The sequence below is a fragment of the Drosophila simulans genome, chromosome 3R, assembly GCF_016746395.2.
Source record: "Drosophila simulans strain w501 chromosome 3R, Prin_Dsim_3.1, whole genome shotgun sequence".
Classification (NCBI taxonomy): Eukaryota; Metazoa; Arthropoda; class Insecta; order Diptera; family Drosophilidae; genus Drosophila; species Drosophila simulans.
The window spans coordinates 11,728,901-11,749,170 of NC_052523.2; the positions used below are offsets into that span (position 1 = coordinate 11,728,901).

The window sequence follows — 20,270 nt, forward strand, 5'->3', positions numbered from 1 at the left end:
CATGCAACTTGGCCAAAAGTGACAGTTGCCAGTCAGTCAGTTTGTTTGTTTGTTTGCTTGCTTGTTTGCTGGCCAACCCGGCTGCCCGTGCATTCCATTTCGGCTCCCTCCGAAAGCTAGTTTGATATTTTTATGTGTGACAGTTGCTTTATGTTACAATTTCCAGGCATTACTTTTTATTTCAAGTGCAAAATTTATTGCCATTTGCCAAGGTGCCAGAGAGCCAAGTTTCCACGGCCAGAGAGCCAAGTTTCCACGGCCAGCGGCAACAGGATTCCTGGCTACCAGTGGCTAATCAGTGGCAATGTTTGTCGTTGTTGTCCACGTTGCTAACGTTGCCAAAGACGCTGATGTGGCTGCTACCCTAGTTGCTGTTGTTGCCGCTGTCACTGGCTTCTTGGCTTTCACTGGCGAAAATTAGAAACACACTTTGTGCCTCTTCGTCCGGCATAACTCTGAATTAGTTCTGCCCAGCCTGGGTGGCATTGTGTGCAGCACAAAAGCAGCTTGGCACTGGAATGGACTTTCAAAGGCTGTTAGCTGGATTTATGAAAACGGATCTGGAAACGTGTAAGAAACTTTGTAAGTCAGTTAATCAAGAAAATGTGCCACTTGTTGGAATGTGAAGATGTAATGCTTCTTTTATTTATTCAACAAATGCTTAAACAATTTCTTATTTGGGAAATATCCTAAAGGGGATTGCATGTTCTTTTATAAAATTTTTCAATTTATTTGATGCCAATAGCTTATAGTTTCTAAAACAGTTGATATAATTGTCTTACTTAATTTTTCCTTTAATTATTATTCACTGAAGGCCTTAGCCGTGTGATATTTCTCTCACCCACCATTTAGCCAATTGCGAATTGGAGCTTCTCCAGGTCGGATTCCATAACTGCTTCATCTGTTAATTGCTTGATGGGGCTCTCGGATTTCGTTAGCCACCCACTGGAGAGGAAAAGAAGGAGGAAAACAGAAATTAGCCTGAAAAAGCGACGACATTGCATAATGCATAAATTTCTTAGGCCAAATACTCCTGCGAATGGCCCGCCGCCAGCTTTTCCCTACTTTTTTCCTCGAAGCAGAGCGGCTTTTCCCGTAACGAGCCGCCAAACTGCAGTTGGTAATACGAGACCAACTTGGCCCGGTCGCATTGGTGTTTTGTCGTTTTGTTGTTGTTTTGTTACTCGGCTGTTTGGTTGTTGGGTTGCCGTTGGCCGCTAGAGGTTGTTGCTTGGTAATAATGACAGTATGTGTCACATTGCAACCCACACGCATTCAATTTTACTGCACCTCGGCAGCAGCGACAAAGAGGAGCCTGCACCTTTATGAGCCTGGAAGTTGGGATTTTGGCTTTGGCCAGGGTTTTATTTTAAATGCCGATTTCCTTCGCGTTTTATTTTTTTGTCCCCAACCCCGACTGTGGCGCAAATTTGATCCAATTGTGCACTCATTTAATCGTGATCTTTATGCGAGTGTACAGTTGGATGTGTTTAGCCTTTTATGTCCATCGCTCGCCTGATCTCCTTTACATTTGGCCTGCGGTGGGTGACCCACATAATTTGCTCTTTTAATTCAGCTCCAGTTCGCTGTCATTGTTTTTATTCAACTCAACTCAACTGGGCACAACTCAACTGAACTCATTGCTGAAGCTGCTCGTTTGCGGAGGCAGTGCGCAATAATTATGTAAAAAACATGTTAAACATTTAAGGAAGTTAATTAAATGGAAAATATATGTTTATTAAACGAGCCGGGACAGCCTTAATTGCCGAGTGCTTGGGGTGCCACAAAACAGGACCGAGATGGAGAGCCTTTGTCTGACGAACTGGCAGCCAGGCCGAGACGAAGGCCTTGTATTTGCGATCGAGTGTGTTTTCCGGGTTTAAGATTTGATTGCTTGAAGAATGACTGGTCAGATGCAGCCCTGACTGGCCAAGAAAATATGCAAATTGGGTGTCCTTGTGCAGTGGGCTTATAGCGAGAAAAAAGCTCATCCAAATCTGAATAATAATAATTTACTTAAAAGGAGTATTTCATGTTTAAGCAAAAGACTTTTGTTTACTTCAGTTATATATATATTGTTCTTGCAAATATTTTACAAGACGTGCTTAGGTTCTAAGCCATTTATGTATATAACAACTGACGACTAATGATTATTTTTGTATAATTTGACCTCCGACGACATACATTTTCCCACAGTCTATCGCAGTTTACTTGACCAAATTAGCATTGGCACATCGCAAATCTGCTTAATGACAAAGCTCATCACATTCGTTTTTATCTTCTCCCATTTAAAATATTTTTTTTTAGCAATTTTTTCCATATTTTTATTTCAGGCGGACAAGCCCCTCGAAAATCGGGTTTGACATTAGGGCGTACTTCAAGTTAATTTCATGCCGCAGCACGAACCCGCAAATTGAACGGAGACACTGGGCTTATATAATTAAGCCAGTTACCGTAATTACCATAAAGATAGATAATAATTTGGCCGCGCACGAAAAAAAAAGTATAATTAAGCTGCGGCCGGAAATGGAAACTACGGGGGACTTTTTTCTTGCCAGGTTCGGCCCTCTTAACAATGTCAAGGACATCGCATCAAATGTTGGCTGAAATCTGAGTTGGATTTTTGTAAGTTTTCTTTTGTATAATTTCCAATACCCTTTGCTTTTTGGTTTTGGGCGAAAGCTTCAACACACACAGAGTCTCGAATGCATTTTAGTTATGGCTGCAGTTTCGCAATGAATAAAACATTACGAAGGCGTTGCTCTGAACCAGCAGAAACAATAACTAAAGGCGTTGCTGCTACCACAGCCTGTCTCCTGGTTTTCCTCGCTGGATATTGGCCAAGCGGTAATACGTCAATAACCGTTTAGCGTACAAATTGAAATTTTTATTAGTTACGGACGCCGTCCAGAAAAACGAAAAAAAAAACCCAAAAAATTGAAGAAAAAAGAGCAAACTAAGCCATAGGCCCGCCGGCGATGCAACGGAAAGCGATGGAAAATAATAAAAACAAACCAGCTACTTAGACAGTTGCTGCGAGGGGCTGGTGGGGCAGCTGGGAGGTGGGTGGTGCGGCAGGTGGTGCAGGGTGTGCAGGGGGTGGTGGGATGCTGGCCCGGCCAAGGAAGCCACACGAATGCCGCTGCTGAGATATCGCCAGAGATTATGTTTTGTGGCGGCGGTAGCAGCTGCCACCATTGTTTTTGTTTCCAGCCAATGCAGCTGATGTTGCTGTTGTGCCGCTGCTGGCCTTTTGGCTTTGTATCACGGCGCTGGCATCTGTGCGATGTGCAACACTTGCAGACATCTTGGCGCGCGCTTTTTTCTATATATGCATGGTTGTATATAATTTTTTGCCATTTTTTTCTCCAACTGTACATCGGCGGATGGGTAAATTTGTGTTTAGAAATTAGCCAGGCGGCACTCCGGCCACGCCCCGAATTGTCTGCCCCAACCCCACTCCTTACTCCCCATTCCCCGCCAGACTGTCCGACCCGTATCTGTATAATATGCCCGCAGGTGATGAAGCCGTTGTCGTTTCGCTTGTCGTTGTCGTCCCCCAACTGCATTTGCATTTGCATTTGTGGCCATGCTTCCTGTGCGGCTACTGTGGCCACCACTTTTGCATCCTGCTGTCATTCCAGCTACCGCACTTGGGCCACCCTCGCAGCATAGGGGCACTCGATAAGGCCGCCTTTCCAGGTGGGTCTGCTCAGTCTTATCTGACGCACTCTGGTAGGAAATGTCTGACTATAAGCTGAGCCTATAGCTTTCATAGAACTCCATTTCCCTTAAACTATTCTTTTAATGAAAAAGAAAAAGACTAACTTTTATATACTGGAGTTTAAATGTGCCCTCAAAATATCTTGAATTGTAATGATTTTTGTAAAGGAATTTACTTAGCTAAATTTCACAACGAACTATAAATAGATTAACTAGCCAAAGAGTGAAAATAAGAACGAACCAAATATCTAAACAAACTTTAATGGTTTCCGTGGGCAATTTTCTGCGAAACCATTGCTTTCCTGGTAAGTACACCACAATATTTCGACACTTGGAGGCGATTTCGTGATCTTTTTGCGATAAACGCGCCCTGCACTTGTTGTCACCTTTGATGTTTTTTTCTCCTATTTGTGGGACGCACCTGAGTCGAGCTTGAAGCTAAATTTGGGAGAACAGAGCGGCGGGCTGTGCCTTTGTTTGTCTAGTCAGCGGATCTGAAAACGACGCAATCAATGGACCCGCGACATGCAACGCGGCAGTTGTTAAATGGTAAATAGTAAATAGTAACTAGCAAATGGTAAATGGTAAATGGCAACGTGGCCAGCGAACTGGGTTAAGTGCAGCCTCCGCTGGCTTTGCGCCTTTTCGCGGCAGTCGATGCCTCTCGACGTGCAATTTATGCATTTCGTGTTTACAGTTTTATGATTATGTTTTGCCTAACACCAACAAACACAAATAAACAAAATAATCAGCAGAACAAACGTTGCAACATTTTCGCTGCGGTCCATTCAGTTTTGGCATCGTTTCGCTTCGCCGCTGGCGATCAAGGCCGTTGTGAGGCAGCTCTCCTTTGGGTACTATAAATTACAAGTCTTTCAGATTTTTATGCAATTTTTGTGTTTGGCAAACGGAAACGGTCATATGCAAAAAACCCCAATTGTCGAGCGTTGGCGTCTAATGAGCTGTGACTGCGCCCAGATCTCCGCCAGTTTCAGGGGATTTTATTTTTCTACCTTTAGGTTGCCTTTCACAATGCTATAGCGTTTGTCTTTCCTTCGGCCAAAATCTAATTAAATGCTATCGTGCTAATAATCAGCGAGCTTACGAAAGCAGAAATAAAAATAAAAACAAAAACTTTCTAAAGCCCGTGAGAGCGCCGCCTTTTCCTATAAAAAATCGCTCAGCCTGGCTAATTATGAACGCCTAATTACAAAGACGGATGCCACAAGACGCTGCCACTGCCACGGCCACTCGTCTCTCTTTGGCGTGCGAAAAGTTCAACACAAAAGCCGAAAACTGGCTGCCAAGCCAGTCGTAGTGGTCTTGAATTATGATTCCAGAAAGCCAAGTCGCGCGTGGCAAGTACACTTAAAGAACTCGGTCTGTCCAAAGAAAAGATTTAATGCTAATCATCTATAACTTTCTAGGTTTCGAACACTTTTAGTTTACGTTTTCTCGCTTAGAAAAAGTTAAACGAAGACTCACACGCTTGTAATACCTATATTTTCAACATATTCATTGTAAAGTAACTATGATATTTTCCATGTGTACTAGCGGCTGAAAACAGCAGCAACTTTGGCCGGCTGGCTGACTTTTCCGCCAGTGGTTTGATTTATGTGGCAACTGTGACACGGCGAGCGTTCTCTATAATTACGGAGCCAGTTGATCCGGCGTAGACACGGCGGCGGCACCTCAGCCCCATGAAAGTCCACGAAAATATGATCGAGTGTGGATACATTGGGGCATCGACATCGGCGTCGGCATCTATGGTCTCCCTTTTTCGCTTTGCGGCTTTCCGCGGGCACTGTTTTCACCACATGCTGTCAGCAAGTTTTCCGGCCGCCCACTTTCAGGGTCTAATGTTGTCAGCAAGGTCTCTTGGCCACGAAATTCATGGCGGCTGTGAACCCAGCACCCGCAACCAACAGATTCGCACATTGTAAAAATTCTAGAAATATGAGCTTCCTGGAATGCGGCACATGGTGTTGATAGCCATTTAAAGACATCTGGCAATGCAGCTTAACAAGGCACAAATAATGCGAATCGAAGGGAAACAATGGAATGGACTTCTGGCTTCCCATTTTAAATGCAAAATATACAGCAATTCACAATAGCAAGAATAATAAAAAATTCTTGATATTGCATTAATGGCTGCAAACCTTGCAGTCCAAAGGATAATGTATCACAATTAATTTTTCAGTGCCCCCTTTCATTAAGTTTGATTTCCGTATTTCCATAAATAATAGTTGTACAAATGTACTGGTCATACGAAAAAAAAAAACAACTTGGAATAAGTTTATAGTGTCAAAATCTATGAAATATCTAATCTAATCTGATAATAAATGGTTTCTTCAATCCAAAAAGCGTGCAGTATGTTTTCCAAGTTGGAGTACATTTCCCAACTTGTAAAGTATGAGAAAAGCAGCACTTTCAATGGGGTTCAATGAGTTTGCTCGGGCGGGCGTAACAAGTACACAAAGGTAAAACCACCGCCGGCAGCCACTGAATGCTGATCGCTGACCCATTTATGCAGATTTCGTTGGCGCAACAATGGCTTGTACCGGCATAACGATTACAATAACAAAGGCAGCCACCGTGCAGTGCAACAAGTACAGTGAAACACCAACACCCTTGTTGCCCTTGTTGGATCTTTGATGTTGCTTCGGTGTTTCTTTAGAGGCTGCGATGTTGTCGCCGAGAATTTTTGGTCATTTGTCATGTTGATTTATATTTGCTCATTGGCATTAAATGCTAAACAAGATTTTCACGCGACTCTTGGACCGCTTGACCCAAAGTTGGTGGCAACCTTGAGCGGTTCAGATCGATTCACTTCCCTTCCTTTGTCTCCTTTAGCCAGCGCAGCAGACCCCATTCCGCATATGGTCCAAAGTTGACACAGCTTTTGCTTTGTTTTGGTACAAAACACTGAGAGAAATATTGCGCTTTATTTACGAGCAGTACTTAATTAAAAGATACATATTTGAAATTAATTAATTGTTCAACACTTTTGTTAAAAATTATCTAATTATCATTTGCTTGACCAAATTGTTATTTTATTCCTAGTTAAGACTACCGCTCATTATATTCGAATCTTATGCACAATATTTATTTTTCACTGGTGTATAGCACTGTATTTTGGGGTAGATATGATCCATATTTGCACAGCGCCTGCCTGAGTCACTCGTTAAGTCGACTCAGCGCGATGTGTCAGTTTATAGGCTGGCTGGCCTGCCGTCTGGCATTTGTAATTGAAGGACCCAAATGACTTATCTGGTCGGACTCGGCTCTGGTCTCCCCGCTTCCCGGTCAAAACAAACAGCACTTAAAATGTGTTTTCTTGTTTGCCCGCCATGTAACAAGTGGCTGGCAGGCGGAAGTGAACTAGCCAAGGATTCCAAAGGTAAAAGGCAAACACGCGCAGAGACGTGACTACCTGTGGATGGTGAATAGAGCCATAAATACGATCGTTTGTCATAGAACAAGGGTCCTATTCTGCGACTCCCTGGACTCCATGGACACTCCAGGTATCCGCCCATTAATCATGCAATTGTGGCTGCAACCGAATCCGGCAGCAGATTTCGCGGCAAGGCTCATCAATAAATTATTTGCGGCCAATAGAAATGCAGTGCGTGGGGTGGCGCTTAGATTAATGAAGGCGTCGCGATTAGAATCAATTTGAATTAATGAACATTTAAGGCGGCTTTTGGAGTTTGTTTGCATACAAACACGCGCAGCGGGTAGTTTCGGCCTGGCGAAAACAAAACAAAAAAAAAACGAACAATAAAAACAAAAGACTTAGGCAACGAACTCTGGGCGGCGGCGGGTAGTGTTGAGATTTTGGCCAAAATGTTGGACCGCCCGGCTGGTCGACTTGCTTATTAATTTCACATGCCTTGGCCATAATGAAAGGCGATTTTATATGGCCCGGCCGCCTGCCGTCGTTTATAATCAAGTTAAATGCGCGCTCGTCCATAAAAACTCGACTTATCAGCCAAACGGCAAGGCCAACAAATGGCGCAAATGCATTTAGGGGTGTGCGGCAAAATCGGGGGAATTCCCCCCTATCTTCTGTCTATGCCGCAAAATCTGCATATTGCACCGTTTGGAGACAGTGCGACCATTAACAGAATGATGTCGCTGAGTGAGTGCAAGAGCGAAGCGAGCATTGCCTTTTTTATGGCACTTTTCACTCGCTTCGGTTTCGGTTTGGTTTTAACTCGGTGCGGCGCATTGCATTATGGAAAATCCCATACAACTTTATTGGCCAGCTTCCCGCTGTGTGCAAATATATAACTCTGTTTATCGCATTTCATACGGCATTATTTATGCCAAAGTGAAAAGTACCCTACAGCGGGAAAATATAACAGGAAAACCACTGCTTTGTAAGTATTAAAATTCAAAAGTTTGCTATAAAATTATATTATTATGAATGTTATTAACAATGTTGAAAAAAATATAAAATTTTATTTTATATTCTAATTAGAGAAAGTACTGGACTAGGTGCATTTTTTGCAGTGCACTGTCTAAGACAAATTTCTCCCGATGCCATTGGCATTGAAAACTATTCAAAATATTTCCGAAAATATCTGCGTGGCATCTTTTTGTTTCTCAATATTTTCGCTTTTGATGTGTTTACCTTTCGTTGGAAATCAAGGGGGCCAGACGCTATCGATCAAGCATGCAGCACATCACACGGCATGGAGTTTCTGAATTGGGATCTGGAGTTCATGAAGGGACTGGGATTCATTCGGAGATTGGGGAGCTCCTCACACGCTCGCTTAGATTTCAACACAATGGGCAGTTTCGATTTCAAAGCCGGCAAGAGAACCCGAGCACGTAGATCGGGTCGGGAATGGTTATGGGTAAATGGGTATATCTCTCTGCGACGTTGATGCGCACCTTCGATAAGGATGAGACCGACCGGCGAACACACCTCAAAACGTTATGAAATGCGGAGGGGATGAGAAGAGAAAAAGCAAGAGGAAAGCCAATAGAATGGGAAAATAAGGAGATGGCACAAAAACAGGAAAGAGTTGACACGGCTAATCCTGACGAATTGTTGTTAGCTGTCTTGGTTCATTCAACAATTTGGTTGGGACAAGAGTTCGTTCTCCTCCATAAGAATGATTTATAATTTCAGGTGGTTTATTCTTGGACTTTAAAAACTTCTTAGGTTTTAATATTTATTAACTTAGCACCACCAATTAGCCGCAGCTAATTGACTGCCAGTTAGAGGTGTTTACATGAAATTTTTTCTTTTATCTTATACTCTTACAAATTATTGATGGTATTCCAAAGGCTCATTAAACCATTAACTTTATGGTGTTCAAACTGTAGTCATTAAGGCAATATATATGTATTTCTAACTAAATTACAGACTAGAAGCATTTTAAATTAAAAGTTTAGCTATCAAATTAACCATTTACAAAAATTGTAGAATTCTGCTAACCGGTTATTGAGTGATTTATTGCACTTGAAACGTAAGTTGCTTTGAATCATGATTATATTGTTGAATGATTAGTTATATCATTTGTTCTTCTGACCAGGACAATTAGTTTTGTAGTTTACAAAAGCAAACTGATTAAATAGTCCACAGCTCACTTGTGAGTTTTTCATTATCATTAAATACAGTTTGTCTCGCTTTCGTTTTGGTTCACACAAGTTTATGGGTGGAAAAGTGTTAAGCCAATGCAGGCGCTAATCAAATTGAGACAACGAAAGTGTTAAGTCGACTTCCAGGAATCGGGCTATTAAATGCGCGTTGGGCCATAAATCTGCAGATAAGACAATGCCCCACTGATAAGAACTAAGGGAGATGCCAGTCGATAAACCATGAAAGAGGCTGCACAAAGATGAGGCCCGGGTCATAAAATCAGAAACCCAAACACACTAAATAAGCCATAGAAGAGACTAACATGGGGTTTTATCACCGCTTGTTAGTGTACATTTACAAACACATTCGAATGGGTGTGCTAGAGTTACAAATACATGCATATGCTTGGAGTTTTTCCAACTGTTTTTACTTTCAATAAACAATTCTAGGGGATTTCCTCTCGAACTGCAACATGCTTGAGGTCGTTTGAGATCGCTCCGATCGGCTCGAATTGAGCTGTTGGCGCAGTTTGAGCGCAACATGTTGCTCTCTTCATAATTCTTGCTGTTAGCTCGCTCTGTTAACCGGTAATCGCGGTTCTCGCGCATGTTAACTCCATGTGAACGCAAGCGAACGTTTTGAGTTCCCATAGAAATAGCGTCTGTTAACCGCTAAAACGCTGTATCTTAACATTTCCATTGAAAACAGAGCGGGTAAGCAGGGTGATCCAACCACGAGTTTGTTGGATACAACAGTTGGGTTTCCACCTCGACCGGGTAAAGTCGGGCAAATTTAAAGCGCTCCTCTGTTATTCAAATTTTTTAAAACATACTGAGTCCAAAAAACCGTTGTTTATTGGCAGCTCTCAGGTTTTTACGAAAAAGGTGAACATTGAATTTAGGATCCGAAAAAACGTGCGGGCCAAAAGATGTAAATATATTGCATCAAGTGTTAATAATCATTTTCAGAAACATAAGCTAAAAAACTGTGTGTGCGTGACATCGTGTGTTTTGGATACGTTTTATGAATGAGCGCGGGTGTGAACGAATTTTTCGGATTCAACAACAAATAACGAACGCGATAAACAGAGGCACACTCACACAACCGCGATTAAAAAGGCACTCTCCATTTAACAATAAAGAAATCTCTTGTTTTTCGAAAAGCAAATAGAAAATACGAAAATGTAGCGCGGAAATTGCAGTGCCAAAGAAAACAAACGCATCGTTTGTTGGGCTTGAATTTCGCACGGTTTTAACACTTCCCATAATAAAAAATATACATTCCCTTGCCCCCTCTTTCGAAACCAGAGAAGTTAAAATAAAAACTATGTGCAGAAAAATATATAAAGTTAAATAGTGCATAAAAATCGGTTTTCTTTGCGGTTCGGTTCCGTTTTTGTTTATTTGTAGTGTGCGTGTGTTTCTGTTTCCACCTTTCTATCTCTATCCCTGTCTCTTTCTCTGCCCCACCGCCCGTCTCCTTCTCTCTTTCGAGAAAGAGAACGCGTGCTTTTGTTTTCGATTACGTTTACTACATTTTTTGTACGCCCCATAGAAAAAACATGACGAAATGTTGTTGTTGAAAACGAGAAATAAATACAAGTGATTCAAAAAAATAAAATAAATAAACGAAACAACGAAAATAAAAGAGAAATTACACATCTGATCTATACGAAAAGAAAAGTTCTGTGAAGCAATATACGAAAGCGAAATTCTATTTGGTGTTTATGGAATCTCCGATGGTGTTGTGAAATCAAAGATATAAAGAAAACCCAAAGCTACAGATACTCTCTTCTTCGCGAGCGGCAGCTGCAAACGCATCTAAAAAGGTAAATAGAGCTTCGGGACCCCATGTCGCTTATCTTCGGGTTAGGGTAAACAATCCAGCTTATCTGCAGGTCCATAAAGATCTGCAGATCTCGAGAAATCCAGACGTCGCTTGTTTATGGGTGGCTTCGGGGCTTCCTAGAACGAAACGTCAGAGTTTTAGATACATCTTGTGATTGTCGCCGGGTTTGCCACTTACTTTCACTCCCCAAAATTTACCTGAGTTTCTCGGTGTTCTAGTCTTTGACTTTGTGGTACAACTTTATCTTGTCAGCTGCGAGCTGAAAATGATAGTGATAACCTAAATAGTATATGTTTACAGTTAGTTAGTCGCTGGCATTATCTGCGCGACGCGTTCGAGTTATCTGCGATCGTTTTTATTGGCTTTGTACAAGTTCTGATCGGCTTTCTTTACCATTTCCGCTGCTGTTTGAATTGTCAGCGCTTTATTTCGATTCATAAATCATAATCGCTGTGTAGTTTGTTTACACTCTTGTCGAGTGCTGGTTTTCCCGTCCAGAGTTTGCTTTTAATTCATGGGAGTAATTACCGAAAAGTGCACAAACAATCCGAATCCGATTTGCATACTTATTGAGAACTCAGCCAAATGGCAGGCGGAGGGAGCATTTCCGGTTCTAAAATGCGTCATCGGAGTATGTCGATCGTTTTAACCCCCGAGAAACTGAAACTCACGACCCGTTTTGTCTACCATAACAGCAACTCTTGATACGGCCCGCCCTTTATTATTTTACAGCATAGCCACCTTATATATAGAAACTCGTTTTTCGTTGTTTCTGCCTTTGTTGTTTATACTCCACATACGTACCGATAAGTATGTAAATAAGTTCACAGCGAAACACTTGTGCTGGGTGCTTGATAAAATAGCAAATTTCAGGTAAATAAAACTGAAACAATATTTCGACTGGCCTGGCGTTCTTCATCTTCTGGGTGGGAAAGACCCACAAAAATTGATAATTCAATGTTTATAAGTTACATGCAGTTGGGAGTTTTAATATTATATATCATTTATTAAGATATAAAATTCAAACATAAACAAAACATCTCCCCTCCTAAAACAACCTCTTTAAAAAAATAGCTTCCGATTTTTAATTAAACAAAACCATGTTACACCCAATCCAGCAGCTTAGAAGCAAATCTCTGCCCAGATTTTCCCTGATTTAGTAAAATCGCTTTCCCCTTGTTCGGCAGCTCGCAAACATTTATCAGGCGGGGCAGGTTCATCAATTTCGTGTGTGATAAATGTCGTACAAGAATTTACACAAATATGTATGCATGTCTCTGCTCCAGCTGCCGGGTACAAGCTGAGTTGACAAAATGATTTGTTTGGGCGCCCCATGTTTTGTCTTATTGTCGCCAACGACTCACCAGAGCATCTTCATGATCACCGATCGCTGAGCGCCACCCTGAACTTACGGCCAGAATCTGGAATCTCGATGCAGATCTCATCTACGGACTGGAGCCCCGAAACAGCCACTAATTCCAAACAATGTAAGGCATTATTTATTTTTAACTGAGGTCATCAGCGTAGACATCGTCTATTACAAAAACGCCCGCCTCTCTCTAGAATTTTTCATCTCATCGTGCTGGGAGCTGCCTCCGGTTCTCCGGTTCCCCAGTTCTCAGTGCTCCATTCTCTGTTCTCAGTTTTCCGATCTCTACACAGAAACACAATATGATCGGTTTTAAATCTGATACTATTATTGCATTCAAGCATAAGGAGGAAAATTTTGAAATTAAACTATCTGCTAAAAAAAGTAAAAAGATCTTAATTAAATAAAAACACTTTGAAGTTGAATAATATATTACTGAGCATTTATTTTTGGTATTATTATTATTGTATTAGAACATAGATTTTTTCTGTGTACGGTTTTGAGTTCTATAGTGTTGTTCTTATTTCAAAGTTAATGTGCTCGGTGCTGTTTTTTGTTCAGCTGTTGAACTCGAACTCTCACCAAATTATGCCACACACACAAACACCCAAAACTGATAGTGCGAGAAAGAGAGGGGTAGCATGGCGGGGGAAAGAGAAGCCGAGCAGTTTTAGTTGGGTTTACAAAGATCCAAGACCAAAGACCCAAGACCCAATGCCAGCGGGGCCAGCAAACATTATTTGAAATATTTATGCTTGACTTTTGCGCCTCAATGACTTTTGAATTGCCTTGCCTTTGGCTGCCAGTTTCCACACACACACAGTACACACTCACACGACCGCACTACCACACGTGTGTGTAAATGTATCTGGATTTTATGTCGGTTCTTAAAGATACGCGCCGATCTTTGTGTATATTTTTACATGCCGGCGCGCACATATGTTGCATCAATGGTTGTTTGGGATCTAAGATTTCTAACCCCACCGGAGAAAACTACACAAACATTAAAGACACATTAACCTGCTTTTAATTTGTCAATATTAGCTGGTCAAAGTCGTTGGTCCGCGCAGAAGAAAGGCCTTTCTCGGGTTCTCAGGCCACACTTTTCATTTCTTTCGGCCATCGTTGGAAAGTGAGGCAACAACTCAGGCCAGCTGAGAAGAAAAAGGCAAAAAGGCAATAACTCTGCACGACAGACCCAGCATGTCTGGATGTCTGAAATGTTGACCTTTTCACAGCTGGAACCATCTCTCACATCATATCGTTTGTGGGGTTCTTTTCGGTCTGGCCGTAGTACAGCATTTTGGCCCATTGCTCGGCCGCTTGTCAATTTCTGTCAGTTGCTTGTCAAAAAATTTGTTTGGTTGTAAAAAATGCAGTGAAAACGTTTACAGACCACAGATCACCACCAAAAATAGGAAAACAATCTGAAAAACCGAACACGATTTTCTTGTAAGCCATCCAGAAAATGATTGACGAACCGCACTGACGAGCTGACTAACTTACTTCTCCGTACAATGTGAATACTTATAGTGCACACTGTGAATTCTCCCAGTCTCTGGCTGCATAATTAACCTTTTGGCCGGACTTTTGAGGAATGTATGTACATATGTGCTGTCGTACTACACCCGGTCTGTTTGCGTTTGTTTACAGCGTAATTTGTTGATAAATAAATGTGAAAATGCAAACAAATCGGGTGAACAACAACCACCGGGCTACGCAATCGACGTCCGCTGACTAATGGAGCCCCAACTTATCTAGCCCACTCCCTATTTTTTTTTTGCCCCCTCTATAAGGTATAATATATAATGGAAGGGCTCTGTTCTGTTGGACACGTATGTAGGAACACAAAATATTGGGTTGATTTCTTTGCGGGTATTCCCTTTATTGCCATAACTTGACATTTTGCCAATTTGTCTCGAACTGACACGTCTGCTGCGTAGGTTAGGTGGCTATTTTTTTGTCACCTTAGAAACTCAGGTGGAAATATGCGAAGGGCGTCGCGTTATGGCGCCATTAAAAATGAGCTAAATTAGCATATTTTAACGAACTCGGTTATTAATTCCTGCTTTTGGCGTAGATCACCAATTAATTCACGCTCTTTGGCACGGCAGGTGATCTTTTTTCCTCTCTCTAGTATGATGATCTAATCCGCAGCATTCAATTGCCGTAATTAGGCTCAATTAATTTGGCATAAAAGCGGAAATGGAAAAGTGCTGAAAAAAAAAAAACAAGAAAACGGCAAAGAAAACCACCCAAAATGTAGAAAAAAGCGTTGGAAAAAACTGTCTTAATGATAGACATTCACTTTTTATGGACGCGCGAGGTGTGTGTCTTAATGGAGTGAAATTTCTGGTAATTGAGCGCGACGAGCTTTTGACTCTTGGGTGCGCATTTGATGAATTTTTGATTTTTTGAGCAAGTCCACATATTTTTGCAGCAATTTGCCTGGCTTTTGTTTTTGGCACGGCCGAGTGACTCGGCTTCTACTTTGGCTTTTCCCCAGCCTTCTTCTGTGGATTTTGCCTTTGCTTTTGCTGTAGTTGCTGCTGTTGTGCTGCATTTGTTATGCAAATCAAGTGCCGTATGAAGCCGATATACATATAGACTAAGAAACTGAAACGCTGCTTTAGCCATTCGGTAGTGCACTGAGAAAAAAAAGTGGGCACATAGCTGAATATTAGCATATCAAGTGGTTTACTTTTTACTTTTGACTATTTCAATTTAACTATTTTCCAGCATTTGAAATGGAACATAGTGCAACATTGTTGTATGCATATTCATGAGACCCCAAAGAATTCGAATACATTTTTGCCTGTGCACCGAAGCTATAGCTGGAGCCGGAGATGAAGTTGGCCGGACCAGGCCAAGTCGGTTTGGGCCAACTCAGAGCGGCCGGCGCACCACACAAAATTGAAATAAACTGAATCCGCGAACTGGTTGTGTAGGCAGCCCACGTACAAGGTCTTCAAATATGGCTCTTTATTTAGCCGTTGTGGCTGCTCTTTTCTAAGCGTTTTCTTCTATTTCTTGTGTGTTGGATTTTAGACGCTATAATAGCATTAATTTACCATACAATTTCATATTTATGGCCATTGTACGCTGAAGTGCAATTCGCTTTTAAACTTAGCTTTGCTTTTCTTTGTTTTGCTCTTGGTTTTGATATTGCCTTTTTGCACTTCGTATTGTATGTTTTTTCAATTTGTGCATTTTGCAGTTCCTGTGTGAGTGTCGTGCCTTTGCGTGTGGGCGGTTTGTTTACTTTTGCGCCCCATTTTGGTTTTTAATTAAGTTTGTTGTTTATTTCAGTTACATGCTGGCCGCCCTCTCGATTGCACGCCTCCCAATAATTGATTAATTCCAGTTAATTTTTATTGCGAAACCTTTTTTATTTGCGAACGCTCAACGATTAGAATTTGTGTGAATCATGGCTACGTGATAAACTGGCAATGGTTGCGGGTAAATAAATCGTATATATAGAAACAATACGTCCTAGGCTGGCTATAAATGCATATAAACACATACTCATTACTGCATGTATAGTAGATATATTCACGCTTCGCTGTTTTTTTTTTCTATTCTGTCTTAGAGATTAGATGGCGCCAGAATAAAAAATAATTTTTCATGACCTTAGTGCGGCAGTGGGATGATCTCATTGATGATAGTAGCACTTAGTTGGCTGAACTTTCAATGGGGCGCGCCATGTGCCGGGGTTATCAATCGTTCATTATTCGCAAATTCATTTAGAGGTGATCATTCTAGCTATTCAGAGTCTTTACATTAAAATTTAGGATTTTCTAACTTTCATTTAACATTCCGCCAAGATGATCGCATATCTGAAAGTGATCTCGCACAGCTCCATTATTCACTACTAATTTTATGCATTCTTTTCTTGCAGGTTGGTGACTTTTCCATATCATAATCGTAAGTTTCGAGCCAAGTTTCTGCCTAGTTATCTGGCCCCCAACTGAATTAAAAGTTTTGGCAGACGTGCATTTTCGCTGAGAGTGCTATCGAGTGGTGGAGCCAATAAGCAGCCCCACATGCGATCGCCAGACTGACTCACAGACACATATACCCCGTCGTTCGTTCATCAGACGTCTGCCGAATGCAACAAGAAAGTCGGTCCAACTCAAAATTGTACATATTTTTGACAAGCTGACAGCGCTAAAGACGCTCGCTTCTCCAATGACGTAATTGCCGGGTAAAAGCTGTAAAAAAGTTAAATAAAATTGCGGGGTATCGAGAGCAGAGCGATTTCGAGCTGAGCGTGTGCAAAATTTGCTTTGTGAACTTCATCACCGAACTGTGCGAATTAGTCATACGATCGAACCTGAACGTATATAACTTGGCTTCGACTTGAGAATTTCCTGCTGTTGTTGACGATGTTTTGCACGTTTTATATTGCGGTTGCAGCATTTCCTTCCACAGACGGCTGAAAAGTCCATTAGTCGTGTGGAGAACATTTTAGCGACCAGTCAATAAAGCGAGTGTTTTCTGTTTATATTACTGGTACTGTGGGGTATAAAGGGTGTATGACCACTGTTTAAAAAATACCTCAATTTTGAAAAACAGTCATTGGGAGACTTGAATATTTTATAGAAATTTAACATCTTGCGATTAATTTAACATTTCACTGATTAATCTGATTAATAGGTACTTCAAAGTCGAATGGCACTAGTTTCTAGTTCTGACTGCATGAATGAATAAGTAAATGAGTTCATCGCTTTCGGGGGGCGTCAGTATTGGCCATTTGTGCCGTCTGTGCTGCGTCTTGGCTTAACCAAATATGAAAAAAAGCGAAAACTTCCAGTGCGTGGGCACTCGCAACTTAGTCATCGTCGCAAGACTTCGAAGGGGAAATGCAGTCTAAAGAAGAGTTGACTGCACTTTGTCAGCAAGACAACTGCACTGAACTCGACTGATACTGATAAGCCCTCTGTTTAGTTTGCAACAGCAGGAGCAGAAGCAGCGGAGGCACTCTGCGCGTCCAAAGACTGACAAACAGACGGTGGGACAGCCGTTGGAGATAAGGAAAAGAGTTGCGATCATCGAGGAAAACACATTTTCAATTTGATTTATGGCATGTAAATTTATGGAAATTTACTGGGGACTGGGTACGCTGGGTATGATTCTCGGTAAACCCAGCCCGATAATGTGTGGAAATCCAGCGGATAGTTTTCCACCGTTGCTGCCTGGCTGTGTGCGGCACATTCCAATTATATTATATCATGTGCTCCCAGCATTATCGCATATGGTATGGTGTATATGGTGCTGACTCGCGATTCTAGTCGATATGTAAAGACCAAAACAAGTTGTCGAACAAGTTTTGAAACGCCTTTTGCCGCCGCTGCACAGAGAGAAATCAGTATCAGTTGGAGATCTGCCTCCCACTAAATAAGGAAACTGCTCATTGGCAGGCTACTTCATACAATACAACATGTCGTATACTTGTTGTAAAGGAATCTAACCCATATGCGTACATTGTAATTAGAAAGAATCATAGACTCTTCGCCCCGTGCAATCGCTCATTACGTTCATTTAGTGATCTTACTTCAAACACCCAGAACTGGCCACTACAATGTATGGGAGACAAGTCTTAATTACCCAACATTTATTTGTATTTTCATTAAAAGCTGAGCATATGTGTATATATATATATGTATATATAGTACACAAATGTGCCCGCGGCGCTAATGAACTCGCCGTCGTCTTGTTAATAATTATTGAAATTTTTGGTTGGTTTTTTGCTGCCTCTGTGTAGTTGCTTTTAACGCGTTCAACTGGCTTTTGAATTGATTTCGGCAATTAAAGGCCCCCAAATGAAATTGAAAACGTTGAAAGGCATTCGGCTGCGCGCGAAAAAATCGTTTTAAAGTTATTATAAATATTATTGCTGGACACTCGAGATCGATGATTGATGGTCGTTCGATGGCCGATCGGAATATTGCCTTTAAATATTTTGTTTCACACGTGCGTAGCTCTCTCTCTTTGTCTCTCTTCGCTTCCCTTATCAGAGGCACTCATTAGCTGCTGATAAAAAAACCGCATTTGTTGTTGGACCTTCTGCCTGATAATCTTTTTTTTTTTCAAAAATCACTCAGATAGCGCCGGGTTAGTTCCATTTGATTTTGTTTCTCATTTTCTCAGTTTTCCTTCGCATTTTTAATTTTTTGTTGTTGTTGAAATTTTTATCTCGTCCGATAAAAGCTGGCGTTATGTATTTGTGACTTAATTAGTTTGCCGGCTATATAGGAGAGTAGGTGGGCAGCTAAAGCTAAAGTCCCCTACAGACCGGATCTCGATTGGCCATCGTATCCAAAAGTATCGAACAACACCAACAAGAACGACCACCGATTTTCGATTTTCAGAGAAGAAAAAATTAATTAGAGACGCCGCCGTGCCGCTGATAAGCAAATACAAATAAATAAATAAACACGGCAACGCAAACAAATAGAGAAACATATGGCGGATATCCATCCAGATCCAAACACCGACTTGGCTGCCTTAATTTAGTCGTTTTAACTATGTGGGGTAGAAAGTTCTTCTTGATTAGTGGGTCAGCTGAAAGGAAAAAGATCTAATTATACACAAATGTGACAAGACATTGCATTAGTCATTGAACAGAGAAAAAAACCGATTAAGTTATTAGGGGAAATCATCGTCAAAAAATTCATTCTTTTTTAAAGATGCTAAGGTTTCCGCGTTGAATAAATTTATATATATTTTTTTAATATAAATATAATTTAAATATATAATTTAATTGTTCCCTGTGTACCATCCGAAATTCGCTCTCAAAAATGATCCCATAACCTGACCACCGGTTGACTTGTGCGTCAGCCTTGAACAATTGCCAAAATTTGCCAGCGAATTAGTGGATGTTTTTCTTTCATTTTCGTTGACGCCACGAGAGATTTATAATTCCGTCTATAGGACGGGAAAGACAAAAATTAGCGGCATATATACATATATGTGTGTAGATTGCTTAGGCATCGCTGATCTCGGCCAATAAAAATCACAAATCCGCACCAATCAACATTTCTCCATCGGGCTGGTTTGAGTTGATTTAATTTTCACGTTTTTCATGCGGCCACTGTTATTTTATTTTCATCGGATCGTAAAAAGTTTAAATTGCGTTTGAGTCGCAAAGGCTACAAATGTCGTCGTTTATAAATACTTCAATAAATTGGCTAAGGTCGAAACGGGCATAAATCTGTGGGCCAACATAAGCGGGCATAAATATCGAAGGAGACATGCTCTTGATTTTAACGACTTTCCAAAGTTTTATGAATGAATTTCGGGTTTTCGAGCCCGGGCGGGATTAAGTGCATCCAGAGTCAGAGATTGAAAGGTATGAAAGGAATGCTTTATATACCCGCAAATGATGTCACATCCTCTGTTGTTATTGTTGCTTACAATGGAAGTGGCCGGGGGCCATAAATTATCTAGTTATGATTTACAGCCCCGCCAAGTAAATGCAAATATGCTCGCATATTTGCATGCCGACAAGTCAATCACTTGACTTGACGCTGATAAATTTAATTGCCAGTGGCCGAATGAGTTTAAAAAAGTGCCCCGCTACTCATTATAGAATTTATAATTAAATGCATTTATTTACAACTACGCGAAGGCACTGACCACCGACCAGCGTACAGCGACCATCGACCACGGGATGGCGTTGTTGATAATGAAGAGCGTCCGCCGCATGTAATGTAATTATTTTCCTTATTTTTACAA

General features: G+C 41.3%; 1 protein-coding gene and 1 long non-coding RNA gene across 2 annotated transcripts in view; one reads left to right on the forward strand and one right to left on the reverse strand.

Annotated features, from left to right (window-relative positions):
• Window positions 1-10,696: 10,696 nt before the first annotated feature.
• Window positions 10,697-12,155, reverse strand: LOC120285065. Its single transcript, XR_005544327.1, has 2 exons — window positions 11,342-12,155; window positions 10,697-11,280 (listed from the first exon to the last, which is right to left on the reverse strand). It is a non-coding gene; the product is annotated as an uncharacterized LOC120285065 (long non-coding RNA).
• The window catches only part of LOC6728097 (stAR-related lipid transfer protein 13), an 88,429-nt gene continuing 79,048 nt past the window's right edge, over window positions 10,890-20,270 (forward strand). Inside the window, exon 1 of the mRNA XM_016176729.3 lies at window positions 10,890-11,144. The gene's annotated coding sequence lies outside the window, so the exon portion shown is untranslated. The remainder of the gene's footprint in view (window positions 11,145-20,270) is intronic.